At 42.9% G+C, this 25977-nt stretch overlaps 6 non-coding genes across 6 annotated transcripts; 3 read left to right on the top strand and 3 right to left on the bottom strand.

Annotated features, from left to right (window-relative positions):
* Positions 1-1884: 1884 nt before the first annotated feature.
* On the bottom strand, positions 1885-1958 carry trnai-aau (transfer RNA isoleucine (anticodon AAU)). The gene has a single exon. It is a non-coding gene; the product is annotated as a tRNA-Ile (tRNA).
* Positions 1959-6283: 4325 nt separating this feature from the next.
* trnas-gcu (transfer RNA serine (anticodon GCU)) lies at positions 6284-6365 on the bottom strand. Its single transcript has one exon. It is a non-coding gene; the product is annotated as a tRNA-Ser (tRNA).
* A 16265-nt stretch (positions 6366-22630) lies between these two features.
* trnai-aau (transfer RNA isoleucine (anticodon AAU)) lies at positions 22631-22704 on the top strand. Its single transcript has one exon. It is a non-coding gene; the product is annotated as a tRNA-Ile (tRNA).
* Positions 22705-24516: 1812 nt separating this feature from the next.
* Positions 24517-24589, top strand: trnav-aac (transfer RNA valine (anticodon AAC)). Its single transcript has one exon. It is a non-coding gene; the product is annotated as a tRNA-Val (tRNA).
* Positions 24590-25163: 574 nt separating this feature from the next.
* trnah-gug (transfer RNA histidin (anticodon GUG)) lies at positions 25164-25235 on the bottom strand. The gene has a single exon. It is a non-coding gene; the product is annotated as a tRNA-His (tRNA).
* A 201-nt stretch (positions 25236-25436) lies between these two features.
* trnae-uuc (transfer RNA glutamic acid (anticodon UUC)) lies at positions 25437-25508 on the top strand. Its single transcript has one exon. It is a non-coding gene; the product is annotated as a tRNA-Glu (tRNA).
* The last annotated feature ends 469 nt before the right edge of the window (positions 25509-25977 follow it).

Raw genomic sequence — 25977 nt, 5'->3', positions numbered from 1 at the left:
TTGCCCTTCTTGCCTCTTTGGACAATATCTCCATCTTGTGGTCGTTGTTGGTAATGTCTAGACAACATCTCCATCTTGTGGTCGTTGTTGGTAATGTCTTCTTATGCCCTTTTTTATTTTAATTCTCTATTAGTTGATTCTAGAATCTCTACAATGGAGATGAAAACATCAGTTTTATAGCAGACAATATGACATTATTTATAGTCCAATTAGAAACTTATTACCCTGTTTTTAACATAATAACAAATTAAAATTGATTAAAACTAAGTTTGGAACACCAGGGAACATAACAAATGATTTTTAGGAAAACCATGAGGTTCTCTGTGTCCGATGCCTGCAAGGGGAGAAAGCTAGAATCCTTTGATTTTTTCAAAATTTGAAAATAAACATCATATAACAACAGCTTTCATTCCTAGGAGTGAAAAATAACCATTTTTGAAGACATAGTAGTTTCTAAAACACTACAATAAAGTTAAAAACATCAGTTTTATATTACATTATTTTTAGTGAAATTAGTCATTTTTTGCACTATTTTTAATAAAATATCTAATTAAAAGTGATTAAAATTAAGTTTGGAACAACAAGGAACACAAAAAAAAAAAGATTTTCAGGAAAACCATGAGGTCCTCTGTGCCCGATGCCTGCAAGGGGAGAAAGCTAGAATCCTAAAAAAAAGTTATCAATTCTAGAGCCTAAGAGGAAAACAAGACAAATGTATATCTCCAAATAATTTTATGTGCTTCAGAAGAGCCCAGGAAAGTTTTTTGCATACATGAAACCACGCCCGTTTGCACATAAGCAGACATGGTTGCACACACGACTGCATGAAAGCACACGTGCAAGCGAAGTCATCCTGTTGAGCATTTGAAAAGCCGCACCACGCCGCACTTGAAATAGCTCTTACATTAGTGATAGATGCAGGAATCGCCTTTTTATTTACGCTCTTACCAACGCGATGGAAAGCAAAACAAAGCAAAGCAGAGCAAAACAAAACGAACAAACGAAAACCCCCACGTCCCGCACTTGCATATAACGCCGTTACGTGCCCAAGAGGTATTGTACGTCATCCTAGCACTGCACCCCGGGGCGTAAGGTATATGGGAACGAGCACACGCCACGAATCGTCTCGAATCACTCCCTACAGCTGTAAGGCGCCTTGAAGCCTGCACCCCCAACATTCTTCTTTGCGCATCTGTGAAAGGTAAACTCTTGAGCAAACTCTGAACCAGCTCTAAGGAAACTAATCTGATTAGACGTTACTTTGACTCATCTTTTTACTCTCAGTGCTGGATTGCTCAAACTCCAGCTAGGGTTAGGTTTAACATTCCCACACTACTTAGACACTTTGTTTACGCTCAGTGCTGGATTTTGGGAACTTCAGGAGGAGTGGGAATTTTCTCCTATCTGTCAATTCTGTTTTGTTTTGGAGACTCTTGGCTGCCTATGTTGTACAGTGCAGCGTGAAGGAAACATTTTCCAAAACTGTGTCAGCTCAGAAGTTGTAAGAAAACCTCTCCAGCTGCTTTACCTCTCTTCATTTTTGTCATTTAATGTGACAATCGATGTATAACTGGAGCCTCACATATGCAAATGGTGAGGCTCCAGTTCGACACCACTTTACAGTATATGACAAAAGCATGGCAGACTGTGCCGGACCAGCTGGTAACTTCCGCTTATTTTGACCATATTAAACATTGGAAATCTTCCCACTTGCATTTGTGACACTTGATTTTGGCTCCACCTAAGACACTCTTAAATCTTCAAACACTTTTCTCTTCTCCCGCAACACTCTTGTCTGTCGGCACTATGTGGCAGTGTTGCATGACAACCCCTCTCACCACGGAAAGGAACCTAACAGCTTTGGTAAGAGAGGAGAAAAGGACATGGCCCATACGGGGCTCGAACCCGCGACCTTGGCGTTATTAGCACCACGCTCTAACCAACTGAGCTAACCGGCCTCATGAGAGTGCTCCTCTCTGTGCTGCAAAAAATCGAACTCAGGGAATTTCTTTTGTCCTCCTTTGAATAGAAAGCCGTGTAATTCAGTGTACGGGCTTTCTCATGCAGTTTCATGATTTCACAGCATTATTCAGCTGATTTTAAATGTACCTAAAGGAGAAACATTATTGAAGACCATCAATTACCAAGAGCTTTTGTCAAAGGTTTTGGTGGTCATTTCTAATGACCACAGAGCACTATGACCTCGGTTTTACATCTCATCCAAAAGACAGCGCCCCTTTACAACACAGCTTCTCCGTCACTATATTGGGAGATTGGGACCCGCACAGACCTCAGGGTGAGCGCCTCCCCGCTGGCCCCATTAACACCGCTTCCAGCTGGAAGCTTTGTTTTTCCCTGTAGCTCACCCTCATCCAGGTACTGACCTGGCTCACACCTGCTTAGCTTCAGTGGGTTTTCAGTTGCGAGTTGCAAAAGTTGGGATGCAAGTGATGGAGCTCTTCGCTGCAAAAGCCACTGCATTGGCCAGGAATCGAAACCAAGCCTCCTGCGTGGCAGGCGAGAGTTCTAACAATGAACCACCAATGCTCAATGCCTGTACCTTCAAAAAAGACGCTTTTTTGGTGCTGTGTGAAAAAAGCGTCGACATCTACTTCCAGCTGCAAAATGCCATCCGCGGACGCTGTGAATTTATTTATTTAGACACTGCTCAGAATCCCCTGTAAGATTCTCCTTCAATTCCATTTTGTAGTGCTTTAGCTCTTTCAAAAGGCTTCGCTTTGCTTACCAAAGGCTTGTGACAGCATTTGAAAACACTTGCCACTGCGTTGGCCGGGAATCGAACCCCGGTCACCTGCTTGGAAGGTAGCTATGCTCACCACTATACCACCAACACATGCCCGGGGGAGCCCTCCAGGACACCACCAGAGAATGCTCACGATTTCAGAAGCTGTCTCCGGGACGTGCTGATTCCACACATCCTGAATAAATCATGTTATTGTTAGTTGCTGTAGCTAGACGTTCAAATGAGTTTCATGGCCAGATGGACTGTTTCCTCAAGTGGTATAGTATTGCAGTAAGACAGCACGATGCCTGCAAGACTATGTCACGCTAAACGCCACAGATTGTGTTTGTCCGTTCGTGTCAGTCGTCCTGCAGCCACGGGAAGTGGGACACAAACATACTGCAATGCTTTCAAGACATTAGGATTTGTTTGTGCAACATCCGAGAAGAGTACTTGTGGCTTGAATGTGACTGAGCAAGGTGTTTAAAGACAGAGACTGAAAACTGTTAAAGGATGAGTCAAAGTAACGTCTAATCGGATTAGTTTCCTTAGAGCTGGTTCAGAGTTTGCTCAAGAGTTTACCTTTCACAGATGCGCAAAGAAGAATGTTGGGGGTGCAGGCTTCAAGGCACCTTACAGTTGTAGGGAGTGATTTGAGACGATTCGTGGCGTGTGCTCATTCCCATATACCGTACGCCCCGGGGTGCAGTGCTAGGATGACGTACAATACCGCTTGGGCACGTAACGGCGTTATATGCAAGTGCGGGACGTGAGGGTTTTGCGTTTGTTCATTTTGTTTTGCTCTGCTTTGCTTTGTTTTGCTTTCCATCGCGTTGGTAAGAGCGTAAATAAAAAGGCGATTCCTGCGTCGACCTCTAATGTAAGAGCTATTTCAAGTGCGCCGTGGTGCGGCTTTTCAAATGCTTAACAGGATGATTTTGCATGCACGCGTGCTTTCATGCAGTCGTGTGTGCAACCATGTCTGCTTACGTGCAAACGGGCGTGGTTTCATGTATGCAAAAAACTTTCCTGGGCTCTTCTGAAGCACATAAAATTATTTGGAGATATACATTTGTCTTATTTTCCCCTTAGGCTCTAGAATTGATAACTTTTTTTTCATTTTTGGCATTTTTCATCATTTTCCAGAAAGTGGTTTCAAGCCCGATATCATGCGAAGAAACTTCAGGATTCGTGGATCAGTCAATGGATTTTCTTCAAAGTTGGATTTTTGCACTCTGTGGACCAAGAGATGTTGTTCTACAATGTTTTTTTTTTTTTCAAATTTAAAAATATCATTTTTTCATGGAGCTTTGAATGGAATGGATTCACCCTCCTTTAGCCAGGACAGAGCTCCAGGAGCCTGGGTAGGATTCTAGCTTTCTCCCCTTGCAGGCACCTGGCACAGAAGACAATATTTTTTTCCTTAAAATCTTTTTTTTTGTGTTCCTTGTTGTTCCAAACTTAATTTTAATCACATTTAATTAGAGATTTTATTAAAAATAGTGCAATAAATGACTTATTTCACAAAAATTAATGTAATATAAAACGGATGTTTTCAACTTTATTGTAGTGTTTTAGAAACTAATATGTCTTCAAAAATTGTTGTTTTTCACTCCTATGAATGAAAACTGTTGTTATATGATGTTTTTTTTTTCAAAATTTAAATGATCATTTTTTCATGGAGCTTTGAAGGGGATGGATTCACCCTCCTTTAGCCAGGACAGAGCTCCAGGAGCCTGGGTAGGATTCTAGCTTTCTCCCCTTGCAGGCACCTGGCACAGAAGACATCATTTTTTTCCTTAAAATCTTTTTTTTTTGTGTTCCTTGTTGCTCCAAACTTAATTCTATTCACTTTTAATTAGAGATTATATTAAAAATAGTGCAATAAATGACTAATTTCACTAAAAATGCTAAAAGTAATATAAAACGGATGTTTTTAACTTTATTGTAGTGTTTTAGAAACTAATATGTCTTCAAAAATGGTTATTTTTCACTCCTAGGAATGAAAGCTGTTGTTATATGATGTTTATTTTCAAATTTTGAAAAAGCAAAGGATTCTAGCTTTCTCCCCTTGCAGGCATCGGACACAGAGAACCTCATGGTTTTCCTAAAAATCATTTTTTATGTTCTCTGGTGTTCCAAACTTAGTTTTAATCAATTTTAATTTGTTATGTTACGAACAGGGTAATAAAGTCTTAATTGGACTATAACTAATGTCATATTGTCTGCTACAAAACTGATATTTTCAGCTCTATTGTAGAGATTCTAGAATCAACTAATAAAGAATTGAAATAAAAAAAGGGCATAAGAAGACATTACCAACAACGACCACATGATGGAGATATTGTCTAGACATTACCAACAACGACCACAAGATGGAGATATTGTCTAGACATTACCAGCAACGACCACAAGATGGAGATATTTTCCAAAGAGGCAAGAGGGGCAAAGCTGCGATAAGGTAAAATCATTTTTTGAAAGAGATTGTTGTCAGAATGCACATCCGTATCCCAAACAGAATCTCTAGTAAAATACGATCATTTGTGAAACAGGCAAATGAGTGTCCGCTACAATATAAAGCGCTTTGAGTGGAGTGTCCAGAAAAGCGCTATATAAGTGTAAGCAATTATTATTATTATTATTAATATGATTGCTACATATCTGCATTTGTTGGTATTTAAGGAGTAAGAGTGCAGGTTTAAACCTGCGATCCAGTGTGTTGAAGAATTTCACAACACTACCTCTAGCACATATGGAGATAAATCCTCATAATGATTATTGCCCTGGGCATGTACCAAAAAATCAGTGAGCATATATATATATATCACTGGGTTGAAGCTAGAAACACAGAATAACTGCAAACACATCCTAAATACAGTGTTCCAGCACCTTTGACCTCATCCAGAACGTATCATTTCTTGAAAGGGATTGCTGTCCGAATGCACATCTGAATCCCAAACAGAATCTCTAGTAAAATACGATCATTTGTGAAACAGGCAAATGACTGTCTCAGGGGCCCATTTCTCATTGTCAGACACATGTATGCAATGCTTTCACTGTGCATTGAGCAATAGGGATCAAAAACACCGCAGGTAGAGTTAGAAGTCATGTTCTATGATCATTTCTTTCAGCCTTAGGGACTAAATATACTAAATGTATGATGCTAAAATGTTATTTTTACATATATTAATGTAATAAATGATTGCTTATGCTTTATAAACAAATCTAATTATAATAAAAGCTTAAGTTTTGTATTTATCTTGTACCATAGAACATGATTTTCTTTGTATTTCAAGCCCACAAAGTGTCCAAATGATGCACCTTTGACCTCATCCAGAACGTATCATTTCTTGAAAGGGATTGCTGTCCGAATGCACATCTGAATCCCAAACAGAATCTCTAGTAAAATACGATCATTTGTGAAACAGGCAAATGACTGTCTCAGGGGCCCATTTCTCATTGTCAGACACATGTATGCAATGCTTTCACTGTGCATTGAGCAATAGGGATCAAAAACAGAATGGAAACAGACATGGAAACCAACGAGGATGGGATTTGAACCCATGCGTGCAAAGCACAATGGATTAGCAATCCATCGCCTTAACCACTCGGCCACCTTGTTAACAAAACTGGGCTGTCCCAACTGGGTTGGCGCGCTCCAGATGATCTTTTTCTTTTTTTTCCCTCGTACTCGAGGGTCATTTTCCTGTTCCACATGCGATTTCAACATTTTCCTTGGGAGATGTGAAGCCAGCAACCCACTGCTGTGGTTCAGTGGCCAGCGTGGAGTTCAGTGGCCCTGTTGTACACAGAAAGCACATTGAGCTCCTTGGACATGAAAAGTTCCAGATAAAAGCCATTTGTCATCCTTTCTCTTGGTGTCGATGTTGCTATTGTATGTAAAGGTGGCAACTTGCTCAGCGAGCAGGCGGAGCACACACCGAATGCAGATGTGTCTGAGTGGTGTGTCCAAGTGGCTGCAAAAGGACAGCACTCCCGGGGCACTGTGGCTTAGTTGGTTAAAGTGGCTGTCTAGTAAACAGGAGCCCCTGGGTCTGAATCCCAGCAGTGCCTTTTTTTGTTCTGTCTTCTCGAACAGAACTGGTCATTATGGACAACCGCCTACGGCTAGACTTAATTAAATGCAAGTATTCATTTCCTGTCTTTAACACGACTTGTTTTTCTTAAAATGGATGCAACTTGCAAAACATGAAATACAAACCTTGCTAATCAGCGCTAGCAGCTGGCAAAAAAAAAGAAGTCAGCAATTTTTTTTTTCTTTAACCTTAACCCTGCTAATGGAGAAGAGTTAAACGACCGAGTCTATGCAGCTTAAACGGTGCGCAAGTCGGGTTCTTAGCTGAAAGGGTGGTAAATCACGCTCACCCCAGTCCTTAATCTTTTAAAGAGGATACAAAATTGAACCTAGTCGCCACATCACATACATCCTGTTCAATGATAAAAAGGTAACATCTATCCTCGCTCCAGAGTAAATCTCACGTTGAGGGCATCTTTTTTTTCACTTTACCGTGAGTCGGGCTCGGCTGCACAGAGGAGAGAGCAGACCAATGAGGTCACAGGGACAGGGGAGTCACACGCTGGCGGTTTGAATACGCGGAAGATCACTGAGGGATCCACAGTATGTGGACCCTCCGTTCGCCATCAGTCCGCACTCCGGACTCTGAATCCTGCCATCCGAGTTAAGATCTCAGCGGAACCTGAGGTGCAGTTCCTTCTTAAAACGTAATCTGGTGAGCATTTCTAGAATCGCACTTGTATAGATGCAGCCTTTAATGTGTTGCTAGGTTAAAATTGATGACTTCTTGTATTTCAGTAGGCAACTGCCCTCTTGATTTTGGATTTAATCTCTTTATTACAGGGGCGCTTTTATGAAGACAGAGTCATGTTCAGGTACTTTGTTTGATGGAGGAAGCTTATTTCGGACTCTGTGATCTGCTCACCTGGAAAGGTCTGCTGTACTACTACAAGAGAGAAGTAGAGTCTGGAAGAAGGGACAATTTTATGATGCTTTGGAAGATAATGTTTTTTTTTCTTATACTGAAAATGAAAAGTAGTTGTTTCTATATGGACTCAGTCTTTGGAATTTGTATATTTATATATTTCAGTGAACCCTCAGCCATTCCTTCTGCATTGTAATTCAATTTCTCTTTTAAAATTCCTTCCCCACTTCTAGGACCTGCAGTTGCTGAACTCCACAATGGCTTCTATTGGAAAGTCTGTGACTGAGACCAAGTAAGTGTTCACTTTTTTATGAAACCATTATTTATTTTGGAGCAATGAGCAATTCTTATATAAATGCAATAAAATCATTATGCTCAAACTATGAGAGAGAATTTTAAGGATAATTTAAGAAATCAGTCTTAGCTTGTTTCTATACACAGATGGTATTATTTATTTTCAAAGGAAACCCGCGAGGATTCCCCTGGTGTGCAAGATGTGCCTGAATACTTTTGATCAGCTTCCTGCTCACTTCAAGAGAGCGTGTATGAAGCATGCCACGGCAGAAGAGATCGGGATGGCCTCTCAACAGACGAGGGAGGACATGATGAATCACCTGAAGAACGGGGTCATTGTGGATTACCACAGAATAGAGATCAAAGGACACTTTGTGGGCTTGAAATACAAAGAAAATCTTGTTCTATGGTACAAGATAAATACAAAACTTAAGCTTTTATTTTAATTAGATTTATTTATAAAGCATAAGCAATCATTTATTACATTAATATATGTGAAAATAACATTTTAGTATCATACGTTTAGTATATTTAGTTCCTAATGCTGAAAGAAATGATCATAGAACATGACATCTAACCTTACCTGCGGTGTTTTTAATCCCTATTGCTCAATGCACGGTGAAAGCATTGCATACATATGTCTGACAATGAGGAATGGGCCCCTGAGACAGTCATTTGCCTGTTTCACAAATGATCGTATTTTACTAGAGATTCTGTTTGGGATTCAGATGTGCATTCTGACAGCAATCCCTTTCAATAAATGATACGTTCTGGATGAGGTCAAAGGTGTTGGAACACTGTATTTAGGATGTGTTTGCAGTGATTGTGTGTCTTCTGCTTCAACGCAGTGATATATAGACGTGCTCCTGTAATTTATTGGTACAAGCCCAGGGCAGTGAGCAGTCTGAGGATTTATTTCCAGACGGCATAGAGCAGTGAAGCAGTGAAGTAGTGCAACACACTGGATCATTATATTGTTAGAATCTATTCTACTTAAATTATTACATTATACACAATTTGAGTTCATTTTAAAAAGTAAAAGGTAATGAAAGAAATGCATTTTCGTAAGAAAGATAATACCGATATGCATGTGATAATCTTCCTTATATCATGTAGTGCGTCATTTGGACACTTTGTGGGATTGAAATACAAAGAAAACCATGTTATATGGTACAAGATAAATACAAAACTTAAGCTTTTATTTTAATTAGATTTGTTTATAAAGCATAAGCAATCATTTATTACATCGCTTCTTGAATTAAATCTTTTGACAAGAGGTAAGACTTCTATTTTACATTTAAACCCATGTTTAGCTGTGTTTTTTAGATTTAACTGAACCAATTTCTGTGTGTGATAATGTCCTTGAATTCTGACAACATCACACTAAATTACATGATATAAAACAGCTAATGTTTCTAGAGATAAAGTTTCTGGGATGCTTCTAATTACTTTTTATTACCAGGGACAGTTTAATTCACCTTGTACAGTACTGAAAGACCAAGATGCTTTTTTCTAAAGTTATTTAACATTTTATAGAACTTTGTCTACTATGGCAACATGATGAGCTTGGTGAAACTTGGAAAAATACTGCTTGGACACTTATCTTAAGATAAAGATAGGATAAAGGTTTATCTTTTGCACCTACCTGACCCCCAGGGAAGGCCAATGCTTTCTAAGTTGATGGTTCCCTACAGTAGACTGTACCTTATCTTCAAAGGTAATGTATATTGACCCAAATCAGTTTTGGACTCCAATCTACTGACGAAATGGAGCCTATCCTTTTTTCAGGATTTTAGCATCATACGTTTGGTATATTTAGTCCCTAATGATGAAAGAAATGATCATAGAACATTTGGACACTTTGTGGGCTTGAAATACAAAGAAAATCATGTTCTATGGTACAAGATAAATACAAAACTTAAGCTTTTATTTTAATTAGATTTATTTATAAAGCATAAGCAATCATTTATTACATTAATATATGTGTGTAGCGGCGAGGCTTATTAATAAGGCAGAATTAAGTGTTCTGAGCCTTTCCAAATGAGGCCCCATTTCTCTGTTCATCTCTGTGGTGCAGCCACAGAGAGACTATTCATGCAGGGTGATTTAAGGTCCTAGGACAGCTCCCAAAGGGGGATGCACTTAGCTAAGCCTTTCTATCATGATCAATGGTCATCCATTGGCGCCTATCTGTCTAGGGAGTGCCAGTTGGACATCTGGACTGCATTACTAAGTGTCAGGACTAAGTGACTCATATCTCACCTTGATCAATCAATCAGGGACTTGTAGGGCCGAGTAACCCACGTGGGACTCTGATGCCCATGGAACTTTCAGCCAATCAATGAGCTGAAGTTCCTCCAGGTAAAAACAGGCAACACAGAGAGCCTGTGAGATTCAGTAAGATTCAGAAGGGAGGATTCAGAGGGTTCTGTGGACAATTCTAAAGGGAATTCAAAGGAGAATTCCAGGGCAGGACGGCCCAGGAGCAGAAGGCTCCCAAGGGCAGGACATTCTCGCAGCGCGCCTCCTGACCATCCTGAGACTCAGCCCGGACAACCACGGAACGGCCAGTGTGTCCGAGTGCCAGAACTTTCCTTTGTTCTAAGAGTCTAGAGCGGAGGTTGCCAGAGAATAACCAGAGGATCCACCCGAGGTTAGCACCAGCAGCAGGCCTTGTGAACAGGTCGGAACTGTGGACAGCTGAATCACTATTCAGAACTAGCTCTTCATCAGAAACGAACCGGTCCTCTTCCTGACTTGCTGGGACCCACAGTCATCTTTTCTCCTGTGCACAAACTTTGCTAGTTAAAGCCAACAGTGAGCATCAGCAGTGCAGCGTCGCAAGCCGCACAGCACAGCCTGGCACGGAGCCAGAGAGCGCGGATTGGACAGCAACAGCCTGCAACTGTTTCTTTGTGCCCGCAGGAAGATCTGAATCCCCAAAGATTGGATGAGTATTCAACTTCAATGCATTACAGCTCGAGAATTCAATTGTTATCCCAACCAGTTGATATCAATTTAATTCCTAAGAGTTATGTACTTGTTTGAGTATCTAATGTAGAAGTTATAACCAAGTTCATTAACGAAACGGTCTTAATGAATGATATACTGAACGTATGTCCTCTTGATATGTGTAACACTTCGTAACTGACTGAATATATATCTTTTGTTTTCTGATAACCCTCTTGATAAGATCTGTTAGGTTTACATGCATATTTTATGTATTAATAAATGTATCCTCGTGTATTAGTACCTGTGTGTGCGCGTTGTTTGAGTTATGTCACATGGTTGGATTCTAAAGCCATCAAAAGAATCAACTTTGTGATTTACTGCTACAATTAATAATTGTCTCAGTAAATGCCCAAACCCTACAGAACTGGTGCCTTCAGAGACCCCCTACATTTAATTTTGCTATGGCAACATTACATATTTGGCGTCCCTGAGCCGGTTTTCTTACATGTGAAAATAACATTTTAGCATCATATTATTACATACAGGTCTCTAGCTTCAACACAGTGATATATATATATACTCAGTGATTTATTGGTACATGCCCAGGTCAATAATCAGAATGAGGATTTATTTCCAGACGGGCTACAGGTAGTGTTGTGAAATACTTCAACACACTGGATCGCAGATTTAGACCCCCTGCACTCTTACTCCTTAAAAACCAAGGAAATGAACATATGTAGCAATCACATTGTAACAGGGGTGACAGTGACTTAATGCTTATACTAGTGGACTTCTGGTACCTTTAGGGTACGGTGTTCCCTGAAGGGCTCTCAAACCCCGCATTTCAGATGCCTAGCTGTATCGCTGATGTGTTGCACCTCAGAATCACTTTTAAACCTTACCTCTGGTATCTTTAATCCCTATTGCTCAACGCATGGTGAAAGTATTGCATAAATTTGTCTGAAAATGAGCAATGGGCACCTGAGAGACTCATTTGCCTGTTTCACAAATGATCATATTTGACTAGAGATTCTGTTTGGGATTCAGTTGTGCATTCTGACAGCAATCGCTTTCAAAAAACGATACATTCTGGATGAGGTCAAGGTGCAGGAACACTGTATTTAGGATGTGTTTGCACTTATTCTGTGTCTCTAGCTTCAACACAGCGATATATGTATATGCTCACTGATTTTTTGGTACATGTCCAGGGCAATAATCATTATGAGGATTTATTTCCATATGTGCTAGAGGTAGTGTTGTGAAATTCTTCAACACACTGGATCGCAGGTTTAAACCCCCTGCACTCTTACTCCTTAAATACCAACAAATGCAGATATGTAGCAATCATATTGTAGCGGACACTCATTTGCCTGTTTCACAAATGATCATATTTTACTAGAGATTCTGTTTGGGATACGGATGTGCATTCTGACAACAATCTCTTTCAAAAAATGATTTTACCTTATCGCAGCTTTGCCCTTCTTGCCTCTTTGGAAAATATCTCCATCTTGTGGTCGTTGTTGGTAATGTCTAGACAATATCTCCATCTTGTGGTCGTTGTTGGTAATGTCTAGACAACATCTCCATCTTGTGGTCGTTGTTGGTAATGTCTTCTTATGCCCTTTTTTATTTTAATTCTCTATTAGTTGATTCTAGTATCTCTACAATGGAGCTGAAAATTTTCCAGAAAGTGGTTGCAAGCCCGATATCATGCGAAGAAACTTCAGGATTCGGGGATCAGTCAATGGATTTTCTTCAAAGTTGGATTTTTGCACTCTGTGGACCAAGAGATGTTGTTCTATAATGTTTTTTTTTTCAAATTTAAAAATATCATTTTTTCATGGAGCTTTGAATGGGATGGATTCACCCTCCTTTAGCCAGGACAGAGCTCCAGGAGCCTGGGTAGGATTCTAGCTTTCTCCCCTTGCAGGCACCTGGCATAGAAGACAATATTTTTTTCCTTAAAATCTTTTTTTTGTGTGTTCCTTGTTGTTCCAAACTTAATTTTAATCACTTTTAATTAGAGATTTTATTAAAAATAGTGCAATCAATGACTAATTTCACAAAAAGTAATGTAATATAAAACGGATGTTTTCAACTTAATTGTAGTGTTTTAGAAACTAATATGTCTTCAAAAATGGTTGTTTTTCACTCCTATGAATGAAAACTGTTGTTATATGATGTTTTTTTTTCAAATTTTAAATGATCATTTTTTCATGGAGCTTTGAAGGGGATGGATTCACCTCCTTTAGCCAGGACAGAACTCCAGGAGCCTGGGTAGGATTCTAGCTTTCTCCCCTTGCAGGCACCTGGCACAGAAGACATCATTTTTTTCCTTAAAATCTTTTTTTTTTGTGTTCCTTGTTGCTCCAAACTTAATTCTATTCACTTTTAATTAGAGATTATATTAAAAATAGTGCAATAAATGACTAATTTCACTAAAAATACTAAAAGTAATATAAAACGGATGTTTTTAACTTTATTGTAGTGTTTTAGAAACTAATATGTCTTCAAAAATGGTTATTTTTCACTCCTAGGAATGAAAGCTGTTGTTATATGATGTTTATTTTCAAATTTTGAAAAAGCAAAGGATTCTAGCTTTCTCCCCTTGCAGGCATCGGACACAGAGAACCTCATGGTTTTCCTAAAAATCATTTTTTATGTTCCCTGGTGTTCCAAATTTAGTTTTAATCAATTTTAATTTGTTATGTTACAAACAGGGTAATAAAGTCTTAATTGGACTATAACTAATGTCATATTGTCTGCTACAAAACTGATATTTTCAGCTCTATTGTAGAGATTCTAGAATCAACTAATAAAGAATTGAAATAAAAAAGGGCATAAGAAGACATTACCAACAACGACCACATGATGGAGATATTGTCTAGACATTACCAACAACGACCACAAGATGGAGATATTGTCTAAACATTACCAACAACGACCACAAGATGGAGATATTTTCCAAAGAGGCAAGAGGGGCAAGGCTGCGATAAGGTAAAATCATTTTTTGAAAGAGATTGTTGTCAGAATGCACATCCGTATCCCAAACAGAATCTCTAGTAAAATATGATCATTTGTGAAACAGGCAAATGAGTGTCCGCTACAATATGATTGCTACATATCTGCATTTGTTGGTATTTAAGGAGTAAGAGTGCAGGTTTAAACCTGCGATCCAGTGTGTTGAAGAATTTCACAACACTACCTCTAGCACATATGGAAATAAATCCTCATAATGATTATTGCCCTGGGCATGTACCAAAAAATCAGTGAGCATATATATCTATATATCACTGGGTTGAAGCTAGAAACACAGAATAACTGCAAACACATCCTAAATACAGTGTTCCAGCACCTTTGAACTCATCCAGAACGTATCATTTCTTGAAAGGGATTGCTGTCCGAATGCACATCTGAATCCCAAACAGAATCTCTAGTAAAATACGATCATTTGTGAAACAGGCAAATGACTGTCTCAGGGGCCCATTTCTCATTGTCAGACACATGTATGCAATGCTTTCACTGTGCATTGAGCAATAGGGATCAAAAACACAGCAGGTAAGGTTAGAAGTCATGTTCTATGATCATTTCTTTCAGCATTAGGGACTAAATATACTAAACGTATGATGCTAAAATGTTATTTTTACATATATTAATGTAATAAATGATTGCTTATGCTTTATAAACAAATCTAATTATAATAAAAGCTTAAGTTTTGTATTTATCTTGGACCATAGAACATGATTTTCTTTGTATTTCAAGCCCACAAAGTGTCCAAATGATGCACCTTTGACCTCATCCAGAATGTATCATTTCTTGAAAGGGATTGCTGTCCGAATGCACATCTGAATCCCAAACAGAATCTCTAGTAAAATACGATCATTTGTGAAACAGGCAAATGACTGTCTCAGGGGCCCATTTCTCATTGTCAGACACATGTATGCAATGCTTTCACTGTGCATTGAGCAATAGGGATCAAAAACAGAATGGAAACAGACGTGGAAACCAACGAGGATGGGATTTGAACCCATGCGTGCAAAGCACAATGGACTAGCAATCCATCGCCTTAACCACTCGGCCACCTCGTCAACAAAACTGGGCTGTCCCAACTGGGTTGGCGCGCTCCAGATGATCTTTTTCTTTTTTTCCCTCGTACTCGAGGGTCATTTTCCTGTTCCACATGCGATTTCAACATTTTCCTTGGGAGATGTCAAGCCAGCAAGCCACTGCTGTGGTTCAGTGGCCAGCGTGGAGTTCAGTGGCCCTGTTGTACACAGAAAGCACATTGAGCTCCTTGGACATGAAAAGTTCCAGATAAAAGCCATTTGTCATCCTTTCTCTTGGTGTCGATGTTGCTATTGTATGTAAAGGTGGCAACTTGCTCAGCGAGCAGGCGGAGCACACACCGAATGCAGATGTGTCTGAGTGGTGTGTCCAAGTGGCTGCAAAAGGACAGCACTCCCGGGGCGCTGTGGCTTAGTTGGTTAAAGCACCTGTCTAGTAAACAGAAGACCCTGGGTCTGAATCCCAGTGGATAACCGCCTATGGCTAGACTTAATTAAATGCAAGTATTCATTTCCTGTCTTTAACACGACTTGTTTTTCTTAAAATGGATGCAACTTGCAAAACATGAAATACAAACCTTGCTAATCAGCGCTAGCAGCTGGCAAAAAAAAAAGAAGTCAGCAATGTTTTTTTTCTTTAACCTTAACCCTGCTAATGGAGAAGAGTTAAACGACCGAGTCTATGCAGCTTAGACGGTGCGCACGTCGGGTTCTTAGCTGAAAGGGTGGTAAATCACGCTCACCCCAGTCCTTAATCTTTTAAAGAGGATACAAAATTGAACCTAGTCGCCACATCACATACATCCTGTTCAATGATAAAAAGGTAACATCTATCCTCGCTCCAGAGTAAATCTCACGTTGAGGGCATATTTTTTTTTCACTTTACCGTGAATCGGGCTCGGCTGCACAGAGGAGAGAGCAGAGCAATGAGGTCACGGGGACAGGGGAGTCACACGCTGGCGGTTTGAATACGCGGAAGATCACTGAGGGATCCACAGTATATGGACCCTCCGTGCGCAATCAGTCCGCACTCCGGACTCTGAATCCTGCCATCCGAGTTAAGATCTCGGCAGAACCTGAAGCGCAGTTCCTTCTTAAAACGTAATCTGGTGAGCATTTCTAGAATCGTACTTGTATAGATGCAGCCTTTAATGTGTTGCTAGGTTAAAATTGATGACTACTTGTATTTCAGTAGGCAACTGCCCTCTTGATTTCAGATTGAATTTCTTTATTACAGGGGCGCTTTTATGATGACAGAGTCATGTTCAGGTACTTTGCTTGATGGAGGAAGCTCATTTCGGACTCTGTGATCTGCTCACCTGGAAAGGTCTGCTGTACTACTACAAGAGAGAAGTAGAGTCTGGAAGAAGGGACAATTTTATGATGCTTTGGAAGGTAGTTTTTTTTTTTCTTTGAAATCGAAATGAATCAGAATATCAGAGCAAAAGACAAACTCTTGGTTTGGTTTAAAGAGATATGGTTTTAAAACAGACAAAATGTAGAAAACAGGTGTTTCTCACTTTTGGAAAAGAATGGACCGGGGGTATTTTACTAGTTGCAGTGCTGAGCTCACCGGGTTGCAGTCCTGCAGTGTTGCACCAGGGTCAGTGGTGCAATGGATAACACGTCTGACTACGGATCAGGAGATTGTAGATTCGACTTCTGCCTGGCTCGGGTCGTTTTTAAACGCATCAGGCTACTCCCTAAGTAGCCTGTGCTACTTACTGTATTGTAATCGTACCCAGTAAGAGATTTCCTTCATGTAAATGAACTGCACCTGACAGCTTTAGAAAAACACCTGGGCTCAGTACGGTGCTGAGAGCTCAGCGTTGCTGTTGTTCTAATTAGCACGCACTGCATCGGCTATGAACCCGAACTTTTCAATTATTCCGATCAGTAAGTCAACACGTAGTCCACATGAAAGGTAGAAATATTCTCTTTCTGTCTCTTGTTTGTATAGAACTGAATGTCCCTGACAATGTACTGTTAGTTTTAATTGAAGAACGGCATTTGTGTTCAAATATACCAGACAAGTTTACGTAACTGCTCATGCGACACTCAGTTGTAATTAGTCAAGAAATAAAGTCGAACAACAGCTGCGGGTTTGATTCTGAACGTATGAGATTGCAGCGCCTTTTACTTCCATTGACAAATGATAGAGATTCGAAGAGAGATCCTTCAGACCAACAAGCAAACCCACGGCTATTTCGGTTTTCTATCTAGGCAACGTTGGTGTCTGCAATAGCATACATGAAAGCGTGATGCAATTTCTGTGGCTACATTTGTTGCACATCATGCACAGTAAGAGTGTTTCTAACACCAAATAAAAAGTCAACAATTAGCGATCACGCCTTCTCCTCAGTTAACCCACTGAAACCCTTGCTGTTAACAGTTCTTTAATGCGTGCTTTACGAGCACCTACATATCGTGTCGGTTCTTTCAGCTTTATTCATTAGGTTTTCAAAGGCATAAGTAGAGCACCAGAGGTGCGAACGCAGAATGTGTGGTAATCTGAAGAACTGCTTTCCATGGCAGCGGGTCCAAGCGATTTAGCATTTTCATAGTACCGGGAAAGGAGAAGCGGCACGTTGCCTTTGCCGCGCAGGCACAAGGCGACGTGCGGCAGACGCCGGAGTCGGCAAGTTCCGAACCTGCGCGGGGAAGCCCCAAAGCATTTCGAGTCCATCGCCTTAACCACTCGGCCATGACAAAAGCGAGCTCGCTGCCGCCGCATTCCTCCTATAATCTAACACGGAGTGCGAAGTCGCTGCGGAAACCTTTTTAAAGTCGCTCTCCGTTAAAAAAAAAATACCTTTCACAAGATTCGTGCCGGCAGACAGACATGCCTCAGAGGGTTTAAGGCTGGCTTCACGTTCAAATGATGAAGTCCCCCAGTCCGGATGTCAAAATGCAACTTTGGCAGACAGAAAAAACATCAACAAACCACAAATGTGGAAAAGGATTTTACAAGCTGCACCACACTGCACTTTCCAAAGCATTTACATTCGTGTTAGACGCAGGAATTTCCTTTGATTTGCGCGCTTACGAACGCCATGGAAAACGAAACAAAACTAAAGCCCTCAGCTCCTGCACTTGATTATAATGCCGTTACGTGTCGAAGCAGGAATTTACGTCATCCTACCACTGCAACACGGGGAATAGAGGGAAATGAGAACAATCTACGAATTGTCTCTAAACAGTCCCTACAGTTGTAAGACGCCTGGAAGCGTGCACCCCCATCATTAATCTTTGCGCATCTGTGCAAGGTAAACTCTGGAGCAGTCTCTGAAACGGCTCAAAGGAAACACGTGATTGATTCCATGTGCATCTGGGGTTCATTTCTTATTTACATTTAATTCAAGGGAAAGGCTTGGGTCAGTTTCAGACGGCCTCCAACAGCGAGATTCAAGCGTCCCACCTTCAGCCCAATCTGCGCCGCCAGAACGCCAATGGCTCCTCTGGTCTCCGGGGTGCGGTTGTGACTCTGTAACCTAAAGTGTTGGTGGCAGACAAATGGAGACTAACAGGTGATGTCCTAGGACATGACTACATTGTGACACTCGGTGGGGATGGTGACCATTGCTTGGAAAAGAGTGCGAGGCCCCTTTAGAAAAACATTTTGTTAACAGGCATTCTGCCTCAGCCTAAACACCTATAGCTTGCAAAGCACATGCTATTAGACAGGCACCTCTGCAAGACCTTAAGAGTCTCTTAAACTAGTGATAGAAAGGTGTTCCCAATAGGCGATGTTCGGCTTTCAAATCATCTCTCCGTGGAAGCGCCGAGATGCAGCTGTTTAAGGCTTAGAAGCAGCTGACTGTTTCACTACCTAGCTGATCACTGTCAGTCAGGGAGCTCAGAGGTGAAAAGCCTGTCTGAGAGACAATTCGTCGTCGATCAGTTCAATATGTTCCGTACCAGCTCGGCGCACCTGAGATCATCTTGGTAGCCGTGTAGCTCAGATGAGTGAGAGCGTGTGTGTGTGTACCACCGTGATTGGATGCCGGTCCTTCTCAGGTCACAGTAAACCTTCTGCTGCCTAACTTCCCTAATTTTGGGGATCCCTTTGAAAAAGCAAAGGAAAAAAAAACTGGCTCTCATCAGCGTGATTGACCCTCCCCAGTGTGCCCCAGTGGCCTAATGGCTAAGACACTGGCCTCCTAAAACAGCGATTGTGGGTTTGAGTCCCATCTGGGGTGCTCCTGTCCCATTTTGAGCGTACAAATGTCCTTGTGATTTGCAAAGCTACAACCCCACCTTACTCAGTGAGCGTCTCTGCTTTTCTCTCACATACAGTTGGGAGAAAAACTTTTGTAAACAGCCCTTTGGAATGATGTGGATTTCTGCATGAATGGCTCCTAACATGTGATCTTATCTTTATCTAAGTCATAATAATTAATAAAGAGAGTCTGATTTCACAAACAACACACGCCCAACATTTGACATTGCTGTTTCTTTATTGACCAAATGGTTTAAACAATCAAGGTCATTGATGGAAAAAGTATGTGAACCCTTATATTAAGGAGCTAGTGGAACCTCCTTTATGACAAAAACCTCAATCCCCACTTTCTGTAGCGGCTGGTCAGACCTGAGCAGCGGTTAGGAAGTATTTTGGCCTATTCCTCTATGCAAAACTGTTTCAGTTCATGTATATTTTTGGGATGTCTTGCGCTGAACGGCCTGCTTCAGATCACGCCACAGCACTTCAATGGGATTGGGGTCAGGACTCTTACTTGGCCATCCCAAAATATGGAATTTCTTCTGTTTCAGCCACTCTGTTGTTGATGTACTCCTTTGTTTTTGTCATGCTGCATGACCCAGCGTCTTTCGAGTTTTAGATCACAGGCAGACACCCTGACATTCTGCTGTAGAATTTCCTGATACATCTTGGAATTCATCGGTCCCTCGATGATTGCAAGCCGTACAGCCTCCGCCATGCTTCCCAGGTGGGATGAGGTTTTGGAGTTGGTATGCAGTGTTTTGTTATCTCCAAACATAACGCTGTGCACATTTACCAACAAGTTCAACTTTTGTCACGTCTGTCCACAGAACATTGTTCCAGGAGTTGCTGTGGAACATCCATGTGGTCTTTAGCAAACTTGAGAGGGGCAGTGGTGGTTTTTTTGGGGGGGAGAGCAGTGGTTTCCTCCGTGGTGACCTCGCATGATCACCACTCAGATTTCTGTTCAGATTTCTTCTTATGGTGGACTCATGGACACAGACGTAAGACAAAGTCAACCACCTGTTCGCTAGATCCCATACCCACTCAGCTAGTCAAAGATTCCCTCGAAGGACTGGCAGGACCTATAATTAGTATGATGAATGCATCGCTTGCGTCAGGCGTTGTACCTGATCAATTTAAGGTAGCGGTTGTTAGACCGCTCCTTAAGAAGTCAAATTTGGATCCACAAGTTCTTAACAACTACAGGCCTGTCTCAAAGGTCCCATTTCAATCTAAAAGTTTTGAGAGAATAGTTGTTGCCCAACGTCAATCGTATCTGGATTCAAATAATATACTTGAGAAATTTCAGTCTGGTTTCTGAAACAGCATTAACAAGAGCCTTAAATGATATTCTTTTAGCTACTGATGCGCGGAATGCAACAGTGCTAGGTTGCAACAGTGCTAGGAATGCAAACGTTAGGTTGCGCTTCTTCATGCTGCATGGTCGGCATGAGTGGAGCTTTTTAAACGTCTGTACTTAGTGCGCCTCATAAGAAATCGTTTGTCCCCGTTCAAAAGAGATTGTGCGATGTCCTGCAGCGTTCGCAAAGCAAACCTTTGACAGTTTGAAAAGAGGAATTTATTCTGCTTCCTGTGCGTGCAGTAGTTACAAAGTTGAACGTCTTTACACGATCTGCTGCAGTTTTCAGTGGGCGGGCTTTGTCAGATGGCTTGGAAAAACGCACTGTGTTTCGGCTCGGGAAACATCATGAGCAGTGTCCTGCATGTTTTCTGTGTATAGCTGTCTTTTAACGCATACAGAATTCATTCGAAATCATTGATTTCTCCAATTAACAAAGGTCCCTTAAAGGATGAGTCAAAGTAACGTCTAATCGGATTAGTTTCCTTAGAGCTGGTTTAGAGTTTGCTCAAGAGTTTACCTTTCACAGATGCGCAAAAAAGAATGTTGGCGGTGTACGCTTCAAGGCGCCTTACAGCTGTAGGGAGTGATTCGAGACGATTCGTGGCGTGTGCTCGTTCCCATATACCGTACACCCCGGGGTGCAGTGCTAGGATGACGTATAATACCGCTTGGGCAAGTAACGGCGTTATACGCAAGTGCGGGACGTGAGGGTTTTCGTTTGTTCGTTTTGTTTTGCTCTGCTTTGCTTTGTTTTGCTTTCCATCGCGTTGGTAAGAGCGTAAATAAAAAGGCGATTCCTGCGTCTACCACTAATGTAAGAGCTATTTCAAGTGCGACGTGGTGCGGCTTTTCAAATGCTTGTGGGCATTTCTCTGTTGTTGATTCTTTTTTTGTGTGTAACAAAGTGGCATTTTCATGTCCGGACGGGGAGACTTTATCATTCCGACATGAAGCCACCCTTAAGTCCTCTGAGGCGTGTCTGTCTGCAAGGCTTATATTTTGGAAATGTTTTTTTGAAACGGAGAACGACTTTGAAATAGGCTTCCGCCGGCGCCTCGCGATCCAGGTAAGATTGTAGCAAGAACGCAGCGGCAGTGGGGCTTGCTGAAGTCGTGGCCGAGTGGTTAAGGCGATGGACTAGAAATCCATTGGGGTCTCCCCGCGCAGGTTCGAATCTTGCCGACTGCGTTATCCGCCTCCAGTCGGTGTGTTTCGGCGCAAGCAAAGAAGCGTGCCTCTTTGCTGTTCCTGGTGGTTTTAAAACGCCCAATCGCTTGTACCCGCTGCCTTGGAAATAAGTTCTTCAGCGTCCGCGAATGGCATTTTGCAGCTGGAAGCAGATGTCGACGCGTTTTGCACAGAGCACCAAAAAAGCGTCTTTTTTGAAAGCCCAAGCACTGAGCATTGGTGGTTCCGTGGTAGAATTCTCGCCTGCCACGCCGGAGGCTCGGGTTCGATTCCCGGCCAATGCAGTGGCTTTTGCAGCGAGCGGCTCCATCACTTGCATCCCCTTGCAACTCGCAACTCAAAAAACCCACTGAAGCTAAGCAGGTGTGAGCCAGGTCAGTACCCGGATGAGGGTGAGCTACAGGGGAAAACAAAGCTTCCAGCTGGAAGCGGTGTTAATGGTGCCAGCGGTGGGGCGCTCACCCTGAGGTCTGTGCGGGTCCCAATGCCCCAGTATAGTGACGGAGATGCTGTGTTGTAAAAGGGCGCTGTCTTTTGGATGAGACGTAAAACCGAGGTCACAGCGCTCTGTGGTCATTCAAAATGACCACCAAAACCTTTGACAAAAGCTCTTGGTAATTGATGGTCTTCAATAATGCTTCTCCTTTAGGTACATTTTAAATCAGCTGAAAAATGCTGTGAAATGGGGGGGCACTTCAGGCCAGTGTAGGATTTGGGTTACAAGAACCATGAAACTGCACGAGAAAGCCCGTACACTGAATTACACGGCTTTCTATTCAAAGGAGGACAAAAGAAATTCCCTGAGTTCGATTTTTTGCAGCACAGAGAGGAGCACTGTTGTGAGGCTGGTTAGCTCAGTTGGTTAGAGCGTGGTGCTAATAACGCCAAGGTCACGGGTTCGAGCCCCGTACTGGCCAGGTCCTTTTCTCCTCTCTTACCAAAGCTGTTAGGTTCCTTTCCGTGGTGAGAGGGGTTGTCATGCAACGCTGCCACATAGTGCCGACAGACAAGAGTGTTGCGGGAGAAGAGAAAAGTGTTTGAAGATTTAAGAGTGTCTTAGGTGGAGCCAAAATCAAGTGTCACAAATACAAGTGGGAGGATTTCCAATGTTTAATATGGTAAAAATAAGCGGAAGTTATCTGCCGGTCCGGCACAGTCTGCCATGCTTTTGTCATATACTGTAAAGTGGTGTCGAACTGGGTGTCGAACTGGAGCCTCACCATTTGCATATGTGAGGCTCCAGTTATACATCGAGTGTCACATTAAATGACAAAAATGAAGAGAGTTAAAGCAGCTGGAGAGGTTTTCTTACAACTTTTGAGCTGACACAGTTTTGGAAAATGTTTCCTTCACGCTGCACTGTACAACATAGGCAGCCAAGAGTCTCCAAAACAAAACAGAATTGACAGATAGGAGAAAATTCCCACTCATCCTGAAGTTCCCAAAATCCAGCACTGAGCGTAAACAAAGTGTCTAAGTAGCGTGGGAATGCTAACCCTAACCCTAGCTGGAGTTTGAGCAATCCAGCACTGAGCGTAAAAAGATGAGTCAAAGTAACGTCTAATCGGATTAGTTTCCTTAGAGCTGGTTCAGAGTTTGTTCAACAGTTTACCTTTCACACATGCGCAAAGAAGAATGTTGGGGGTGCACGCTTCAAGGCGCCTTACAGCTGTAGGGAGTGATTCGAGACGATTCGTGGCGTGTGCTCGTTCCCATATACCGTACGCCCCGGGGTGCAGTGCTAAGATGATGTACAATACCGCTTGGGCACGTAACGGCGTTATACGCAAGGTTTTCGTTTGTTCGTTTTGTTTTGCTCTGCTTTGCTTTGTTTTGCTTTCCATCGCGTTGGTAAGAGCGTAAATAAAAAGGCGATTCCTGCGTCTACCACTAATGTAAGAGCTATTTCAAGTGCGACGTGGTGCGGCTTTTCAAATGCTTGTGGGCATTTCTCTGTTGTTGATTCTTTTTTTGTGTGTAACAAAGTGGCATTTTCATGTCCGGACGGGGAGACTTTATCATTCCGACATGAAGCCACCCTTAAGTCCTCTGAGGCGTGTCTGTCTGCAAGGCTTGTATTTTGGAAATGTTTTTTTGAAACGGAGAACGACTTTGAAATAGGCTTCCGACTCGGGGGCTTTTCCACGGTCTGTGTGAGGAGGGGCGGGTGTGTCCAGCAGCTTATCGAGCGGAAGCCTGGGGCGGCGGAGAGCTGTGATCGTGCAGACCTTGAGGTGTCACCTCTTTGTCTGCTTTCCCGCCTTCCCTCCGCCCAAGCTCTGCTCCAAAGTAGCCCGGCAACCCCTCACACCTGCACGTGTCACAACCTAAGGTGTGGTCATGAGACACCCATGGGGTGTTGTTCTGTTCTTGCTAATTGTTTCCTGCCCGTCGCAGGCAGGAGTCCATGCGAGGAAGATGCGCTGGACAGAGCTCAGAGGGCGCACCTGGGTGGCTTTCCTTCTGAGTGACGTTCCTGCAACACTCTCCCGCTACTCTTGGTGCGCTCATGCCGCAACACAGGAAGGCTGGAGCAGGTGGCTGTGGGCTCTGTGCACCGCCGAAATAGCTCAGCTGGGAGAGCGTTAGACTGAAGATCTAAAGATCCCGGGTTTCGGTGTTTTGTTTCATCGCGCCCTTTGTTCCTCTCTCCAGCGCCCCCTGCCTAAAGTGACGCGTCCCTTTCTCAGCCCGAAACGCAAGCGAGACACCAGCAGCAGTCCCTGCAGGTTTCCGTGGTGTAGCGGCTATCACGTTCGCCTAACACGCGAAAGGTCCCCGGTTCGAGACCGGGTGGAAACAGCCTCGTTTTGCACGCTCCTGTACTTCACAGAGGTATTGAGCGACCGGTCATTTGTTCCCAATGTATTTCCGGTGCCTTCATGCACTCTTGTACCAAACGCACGTTCCTTCTGTATGCGGAGCCGATCATTTGCAATTGGGCTGTGCCGACAGATCAGGACGAGCTCTGTCGGCTCAATAGCAGCGCAGGACCTGCAAGAACAACAGAAAGATTAGCATCCAGCGGGGGCTTCTTAGTGAGCCCAAGATCTCATCAAGAATCGGCTCCAGCAACAGGGCTGGGCGCATTGTTCCATTCTCCGACCACTCTCGGTGTAAACAAGTCCCTCCTGGTCTCTGCTTGAATTGCACTTTCCTGCGTTTGCTTTGGTGTAACTGGCTTCCCCTGCATGGGCGAATGTGAAGAAGATCCTTAGTAAGTCATTGAAGAAACCCGAGAAGAGGTCGGAGTGGTCTCTGTCGTTCATCAACGATCCAGTCAGGCAGTACTCCTCTGTAAAGCGCCGTTCGTTCACATCAATTGGCTTTTTTTTGCCTTCATTCGTGCAAGTAGTAAAAGCAGACGCCCCTATTCTGCCGTGACCCGGATTCGAACCGGGGTTGTTGCGGCCACAACACAAAGTACTGACCACTATACGATCACGGCGAGTTACCGATACACACGTGGCAGGGCGGAAAAGGCTGTGCTCTCTTCGTGTGACATAATTCGGGAAAGTCCTGACGTTGCATTTCAACTGAGCCCCAGTATACATCGACCCTTCGACACTCTGAGTGACAGCTCTCTTGCGTGTTTTCTCATATTTATGTAGTTTGCTTGCATGATGCCCGGAACAGCAGGGTTGTGCACTCCCATATGGTCTAGCGGTTAGGATTCCTGGTTTTCACCCAGGCGGCCCGGGTTCGACTCCCGGTATGGGAACGTGTCAATTTTGCCTCCTGCTTTCCAAAAGATCAGCACTGTGTACGAAGGAGCCGCATTAAAACTACTCAACGTGCAAAACGTGCGAGAAGAGGGGGCGCTTGTTTCCAGCCGAAACTTCACGCGTGTGAGACGAGCTGACCATCGCTGCAGGAGGTGGGAGGGTCACTCTGGTAGACAGGGCTGACCTTCGGCAATAGGATTTATACTGTAACGCTTACGGCCGACAGGCGCTGTGTAAGAGCCGGCGTACCAGAGCGGGTGACGTCACCGCCCTTCCCTGTGATAGCAGGACCACAGCTACTGGGCTGTGGTGAGATCTCTCATTGGCTCACGGGGCTAGGTCGCTGCAGAGAGACGCGGAAGTCCCGGGTTCGAGCCTCCAGTCGGGATGGGGCCGACCAGATGCGGCAAGGGCGCCCGCCTGAGCCCCCGTTGCGTTACATTGGTGTCAGAAGCGGGGCGGGAT

Source organism: Lepisosteus oculatus, unplaced genomic scaffold (genome assembly GCF_040954835.1).
Source record: "Lepisosteus oculatus isolate fLepOcu1 unplaced genomic scaffold, fLepOcu1.hap2 HAP2_SCAFFOLD_94, whole genome shotgun sequence".
Lineage (NCBI taxonomy): Eukaryota > Metazoa > Chordata > Actinopteri > Semionotiformes > Lepisosteidae > Lepisosteus > Lepisosteus oculatus.
Note: the sequence above shows the minus strand (reverse complement) of the source record. Positions and strands in the feature narration are given on the sequence as shown.